The sequence below is a fragment of the Cornus florida genome, unplaced genomic scaffold (assembly GCF_030987335.1).
Source record: "Cornus florida cultivar Cherokee Brave unplaced genomic scaffold, ASM3098733v1 CherokeeBrave_3.0.0_Hap2_Chr01, whole genome shotgun sequence".
Lineage (NCBI taxonomy): Eukaryota > Viridiplantae > Streptophyta > Magnoliopsida > Cornales > Cornaceae > Cornus > Cornus florida.
In genome coordinates, this window is record NW_026775571.1 from 34,681,224 (window position 1) to 34,688,726 (window position 7,503).

The following is a 7,503-nucleotide window of genomic DNA, read 5'->3' on the forward strand; positions in this document are numbered from 1 at the left end:
CTCTAGATGAAAATTTGAGAATTGTCCTAGTGGAGGAAAATCTCTTGTATGATGTGTATGATTAGAGCAATATGCACAAAACGCATGTGGTGAAAAGAATTGAGTTGGAAGATAATTACCCTCCATCTAAGACTAATTCAGCCACTTGTTTAGATACATTAAGGTAAATTCACACAAAATATATACAACATAAACAAGATGCACAACAACCCTTCACCAAAACATCCATATGCAATGATCCCTTTCTCCTCAATTATCAACAAGACAGAAATTAAATGGCCACGATAAGGATCGATACTTTGTAAAACAGTTAAACAGGATTAGCCTCGATAAGGGCTTCACAATCAAATATCTCTAATTTAACCACATGCAAGATATTCACAATTTTGAAACTAGAACTTTGAGAAAACTTACCGAGAGACCTCTAGACTTACAAATTTGCTAGCTTTCCCACGGCAGGCCTTGAGTACCTAAAATCTCACAAGAAAACTTGAAACACAAATTAATCGAAACCAACGAGAAAATATCCACAAGAACACTATATTCACAATCAAACCAAAGTTAATCCTAGAACCTCGTTTATAAAACCGTTTGTAGCGCCAAAAATTGATCAGTTGTCAATTTTACATCAACCTTTCCAATAGCAAAAATCATTGTAAAATAGGGCTATTGGTCGGGTAAGTCGAACCACTAAGACTGCAAGTTTGTGGCAAACAAGGTGTCTAAAATCACTTCTAGAATGATAAAAAGGGGTTGTAGAGTTTTGTTGGTTTGTCACTAAAATTAAGGGTTTAAATTGCATAAAACAATAATGTGCTAGGAAGTAATGAGATAAAGACAATAAAGAAGGGAGTAGGGAAGTGGATCCACTACCTATCAATAAGCATGCTAACACATGATTTACTTGGGGAAATAACATATATATGTATGACCATGGAATGCAACAACATAAAATTGCTACATTACCTTCAAGAAATTTATGAAATCAATTGGCAAGAATAACCTATCAAAGTATTACACGTTTTGGTTACCTAAACTAAGATGCAACATTAGACATGATCACTAAGCCAAAGATTATCAAGCCATTAATCTCATAATAAAAGCACATGAAATAGAAATCAAGAATAATGTATCAAAGGAAGGCCCTAAGCAATAGATTATCAAATTTCTTAAATATCATGCCAATAAAAACACTCCCATAAACTCATCTCCATTGTCACTATGAAAATGTAGCAATATAATCATAAGAGAAAAACAATCTAAGACAAGACATTTGACTCAAAATGATCATTAATATACATTGAAGTTCTTTACATCAAATAAAGTGCTCTAGTTTATGAAAAGGTCACATATATACATTAAACCCCCAAATGTAAATCAAAACAAAGCAATGCTTACAAAATGGAGCTTTATCACCTCCCTAGATAGGAAGTTAGTTACCCATGAAGCCAAAGAATGAAGAAGAAGATGAAGAATCCCTCTCCATTTTGCACCTTAAGCTCAAGAACACCCAAAACCCTTCAAACTCACTATTTTCTCTAAAACTTAGCCAAATGTGAGATATATCAAAAATACAAAACCTCCCCCCTCTTATCTAGGCAAAAACCTACTTCTATCCACTCCATCACGAGCTCCAACCACCCTAGAAGTCAATTGGACCACAAAAAATGCAGAGGGAACAAGGTTCAGCACAAAATCAAGAGCAAGTGATCTACTACCTGCAGATTGGCGGGGGCCCACGGTGAGCCGGTGGGCGCCCGCGGGTTCTCAAGATTCGAAGGAGTTCACTAGAGTAAACGGCGGGCGCTCGCGGAACTGGCGTTGGGGGCCCATGAGGAAGCACGGGGCCCCGCGGATGGATGCAGCACACTGGAGTAAATAACGGGCACCCGCGGTGGCGCGGCGGGCACCCGCGGAGCCTTGACTTCCAAAAGATCTCGGCCTTCTCTTTAGCCTCCTTGGTTGGTCAAGTGATGCGGTCATCATTTTGAATGCAATGCCGCAACATTCATACACATGATGGCTCAAGGAACTTGGCTCAAATAACAGTCCCCAACAACCGCATACTCTGATTCTTCAACAACTCAACAAAGCCGCACTTTTAACGATATTTGGAGAACCAACCTGAGAGTAAATAAAAACACGCAAATGAAGCTAATATATACAATATGATTAACTAATGGACTTAACTAATGCAAATAAAGGCACTTGAATATGCAATATTCGGTGCTTATCAGTTGCAAAACTACATATTTCGGTTTTAAGTCTCCTAAGCCCAATTTAACATATACCGAGTACGGAAGAAGGTTAACACTTGCTCCTAAATCTAAAAGAGCCCGATTAATGACATGGTCACCAATGATGCAAGAAGTGGTAGGTGAACCAGGGTCCTTAAACTTTGGGAGAGTGTTATGTTACAAAATAGAGCTTACTTGCTCGGTTAAAACCACTTTCTTTGGTGCTTGGCTATTGTTCTTCCTCTTTTGGGTGCAAAGATCTTTCAAGAATTTGGCATAAGTCAGAATTTGCTTAATTGCATCCAAAAGTGGAAGATTGAACTTCACTTGCCTAAACACTTCAATTATTTCATTCACTTTGGTCTTTTGCTTTTTAATAGAAATGAATCCTTTCAAGGCATCCGGAAAAGGAGCCTTTGGCTCAAAAATCTTTTCAAAGTCTTTCTTTAAATCACTTTCAACACAAGAAGTTTTTAAATCATCCTTCAAAACTTTGTTCAAATCATTTTTCATCACTTTCTCAACAAAAGGTTCATGCACCTACAATGAAAGAAGAATAAAATGTGATACGGGACGGGTGTCAACTTTTGGTTGCACCGGTTCACTCTCTTCATTGGAAACACCAACTTGGTTATCAACAATTTTCCCACTTCTCAAGGGCGTCACCACATTAACATGTTCAATTGTGTGACCTCCATTGGTTTTTACAACAAATTGTTACTTTGGTAAGGTATTTAGAGGCGTCTTTCCTTTCTCTCTAGCATTTGAGGTACTAGCTATTTGCCCGACTTGGGTTTCTAGCTTAGCAATGGATTGAGAATGGGAATGAAGCAATTGAATGTTTGCCTCTAGAGTACCCAAAGCGGTTAACACTTTTTTCTCAAAAGCGGGACTTCTAGAATTTCCTTGAGAATAAGATGATTGATTAGGAAAATAAGAGTTAGAAAATTGGTTTCTATGTGATGATTGAAACGAAGATCTATAACCTTGGGAACCTTGGCTTTGCATTGGAGGTGGAACATACTTTCCTTGAAAACCACCTTGGGGAGGGTTTGAGCCTTCCCCTTGGCTTTTCTAAGAGAAGTTTGGATGGTTCCTCCACCCGGGATTGTAATATGAGCCATAGGGATTATTCCCTTGGTTGATAAATGCAGCATTAACTTGTTCATGATGCTCACTTTGCGCATGTCCATGGGGACAATTGGAAGTAGAATGTACGACATTAGAACAAGTCATACAAGATTTATTAGATGGAAGATGAACATGATTAAGGGAGGAAGACACTTGATTTGCCGAACTGTGGTTGATCAAAAATTGATCAAATCTTTGAGTTAAGGATTTCACCTCGGCAGCTATGTCATTGGAATTGTCAACTTGATATAAGTCGACATTCTTCCTTCCACCTAGAATTCTACCATTTTTAGAGGATAAAGATCAATGCATGGAATTTCACTCATAATTTCATATAATTGTCAAACATCATTTTCATATTTATCAAGATAAGAACCACACATAGATGCATCTACCATTCCTTTTTTATTATCTGGCAAAATTTCAAATAAGTATTGGACTATTTGCCACTTAGGAATGTCATAATGTGGACACTTCCTAAGCAAGTCATTAAATCTTTGCCATGCCTCATGAAACAATTCCCTTTCCTCTTGAGAAAATTCATGAATAGAAGTTCTCATTGCATTGGTCTTCGAGACCGGATAGTACTTCTTCAAGAACTCTTGTTGTATTTCTGCCCAAGAAGTTATTGAAAAAGGCCTAAGATTGTTGAACCAATATTTTGCCTTGTCTTTAAGGGTAAAAGGAAAAACTTTTAGTCTTAACACTTCTTCTGGCATGTCCGTGTATTTCACGGTGGAACACACTTCAAGGAACTCATCCAAATGCTTATAAGGTTCTTCACTTGGAAGTCCATGATAGTTAGGAAGCATTTAAATGGTTTGTGGTTTGATCTCATACTGATGTGCTCTAAATAGGGGCAATTGAATGCATGTCAGTGCATTATATTCATTTGGAACATAATGATCATGCAAAGCAATGGGAGGATTCCCAACCAGTGGTGTTAAACGAACACCGTAATTAACTTGAACCATAGGAGGTTGTGGAGCAAAAATTGGCCGAGGCATTCCCAATGGAATTTGGCCTTGTTGTTGTGGGGGAATGAATGATCTAGGCATACCTAATGGAACTTGAATGTTGTCATGATGCATATTAGGGTAGAGAATGCCTTGTTGGTCTATGTGACCAAGGTCCTCCACATAGTTGTCATTTTGCTCGTCCATTGATGAAATAGAGTGATGAGAACTACCCCTTCCCCTAGGATTATGAATAACCGATTCAAGATGGAAATCAAATGGAACAAGGGTAGGATTTAATGACCTACGACCATGCACGCACAAACAAAACAAATAACAAGTAATCAAACAAATAGTAATCACTTCACCCCCATAACAAATCAATCAACGAATATCCTTCACATACATTGATCCCATACTCCCATGCTTTAAACAATATGCAAAGAAAAATAAATTGCCTCCACGCGGGCTCACGAACTATTTAAGAACTTGCCACCACGCGGGCTGACGATTTAACTAGAGATTAAGTTAGAAAGAGTTCACAAAGGGTCCTTAAGCAACTTCAATTCATTTTTCAATTTTCGCTTCACTTTGCAATTTTTTAGATTTTAACCTTTTATGCTTAGCTTAGCTCCTTACTTTTCAATTCTCCTGTGCTTGACTTCCTTTGCTCAATTCACCTAGCCAATCAAGAACAAACACAATAAGTAACTAAAAATAAAGTAAAGAAAAAACACGATCAAAAGAGTACTAATTCCTAATTATTTCCAAAATACGGCGTTGCCAAATCCCCGGCAACGGCGCCAAAACTTGGTGTGTCGCTTGCCGAAGCAACCAAATTGCAATGAAGTGTGGCCAAGTTTAAATTTATAAAATGCCACTACTACCTCTAACTACTAATATAGCTAGGGTGAGTAGGGATCGTCCCAAGGGATTAGTTGCGTGTTTGGAATGGAAACAAGGTCGGATTAGTAGGTCGAGTAATCAAAAGGTGTTTTGATTAGTTAATTAAACTACAATGTAAATAAATTCAATACAAGGCAATTAAAACAAATAAAGGGGTAGAGAATAAGAGTGAGAGGTCTTGGGATCTAGAGGTCACCGCTAAACATCACCATTCTAGATACTCAATGTGTAATAAATGAGGGGAAATATGTATTGCAATACAAAGAGGTATATTTGATTGAATTAACAAGCATGGATGAGTAATTAAGTATACATAGTCTAGACAACCTAGTGAATAGCACAATATATCAAACTAAGCCATTATTCTTTCCTTTAAGCTCACACTCAACACACTAACAAGTTAAAGAATTATACTACTTGCATTCATAAGCATGGAACATCAAACAAAAAGCATGGATTGTCCTCACATCTAATAAAGTAAAGCAACTACACTACATTTAAGTTAAGGACATGAAAATTAAACTAATTAAACTAAGGTAGAGGCATAATCCATCAAGAAATTACTATGAACCGTCAAACAAATCACAAGAGTATTCTATTTAAGCACTATGCCTTGACAATCTCTAAATAGACACACATAGACATGCATCAATATCACAAAACCAAGAGATAAACACATGAACATCTATTCTAGCATATATAGACATATGAATAGAATGAAATGATCAATTGGAAGTATTAAATAACACAAATCATTGTAAAAACAAGATTCATATATAAATTAAATGTCAAGACAAGATTACAACACAAATCCCCTCAAAATACAAAACATCAAGGTCTAGAAGGCATGCTTAGGGCTAACTCTAGCCCTAAGAAGATGTTTAGCCACTCATTAATGTAGTCATCCAACCCTCAAGAGCCATCTCCATGGTAGGAATGATCTTCTTCTTGATGGAAACCCTAGATGAATGGAAGAACTCTCAAATAGTGTATGTCTCTCTAATCTCTAACCTCCTCTCCAAGATTGTATATGATATCTATTATATATGATAATATGATGTAAAAATGGCTCAAAATCCTTATATAGGTAGCTCAAGTGTCACACCCAATGGTCAGGTCTCATGCACTAGGGTCCTCTCAATGATTGCACCACGAGCCATCTTTTAATGAGCTGGACTTTGTTTTATTTCGGACTTAAGGAGGTTTGATCGATCGAATTCAGATGAGATCAATCGAAGTAAGGCTAAATTAATCAATCCTTGGCGGCGTCCTTTTGGAATAAGACAAATCTGAGATATTTTTGGAATATTTTGGGAAAAAGACAAAAGTGGTAGGTGGGGATAAGATTAAGGAAGTTCGATCGATCTGAAGGAAAGTTGGATTGATCAAAGATGGAAATTCTTGAGGATAAGGACAAGGGGTTTGATCCATCTTGGCAAGGCTGGATTAATCACTGTGAGATTGATCAAAAATATGTCTGATCGATTGAAGCTTGCTGTTTTCCATCACTTTGCTTTATTCTTTAATTTAGCTTGAGATTGCTTCTTTTATGCTCTAATTTGGCTGAATTGACTTATTTTGGGGATAAGCGCCTGAAAAGGGCAATAACATGAAATTAGTCTAAGACAGAAAATAAGATAGATAAAGGTCCTAGAATACTCGAGCTTAAGGGGTTTAAATCCGCACTTTTCAGCGCTCATCAGCTCTATTTGCCCTAGCCTTCATTCCAATGCATATTTCAAGTGCCATTAAGTTTGTTTGTGTCTATTTCTTGATTCTTTCTATGTGGCCTATACTTGATATCTTTTGATAAGTTGATATGAATTTGAACTTTCCTTGAACAATGTGTTGAAATGTCATCTTTAATCAAACCTTTTGAAGTCAAATGTTGTGATGTTGCATGATAAGCTTGAAAATTGTCAAATGTGATCTTCTTTGAATAATTATTGTGCATTTTGGAATAATTTGCAACTTGTTGCTTGTATGTATACATTTTGCACACACTTTTGTCACATTGATGGTTTTGAAATTTTGTTTACATCTTTTGAATAAATTATTGTTGCAATATCATGATATCTTGATCCTTGAATAAGTTTGGGGGGAAAGTGAATGATTTGCGTTCAACATGCATGTCTAGGATATCTTGTCATTATTTAGCACACTTGTAAGCTTTAATTGAACTTTGAAATGCACTTTGAAATAAATTTGGGGATTACTATCATTGCTTCTTTAGAAAGTTGTTATGAGCTTAAACGTGTTTAAACTTGATCCAA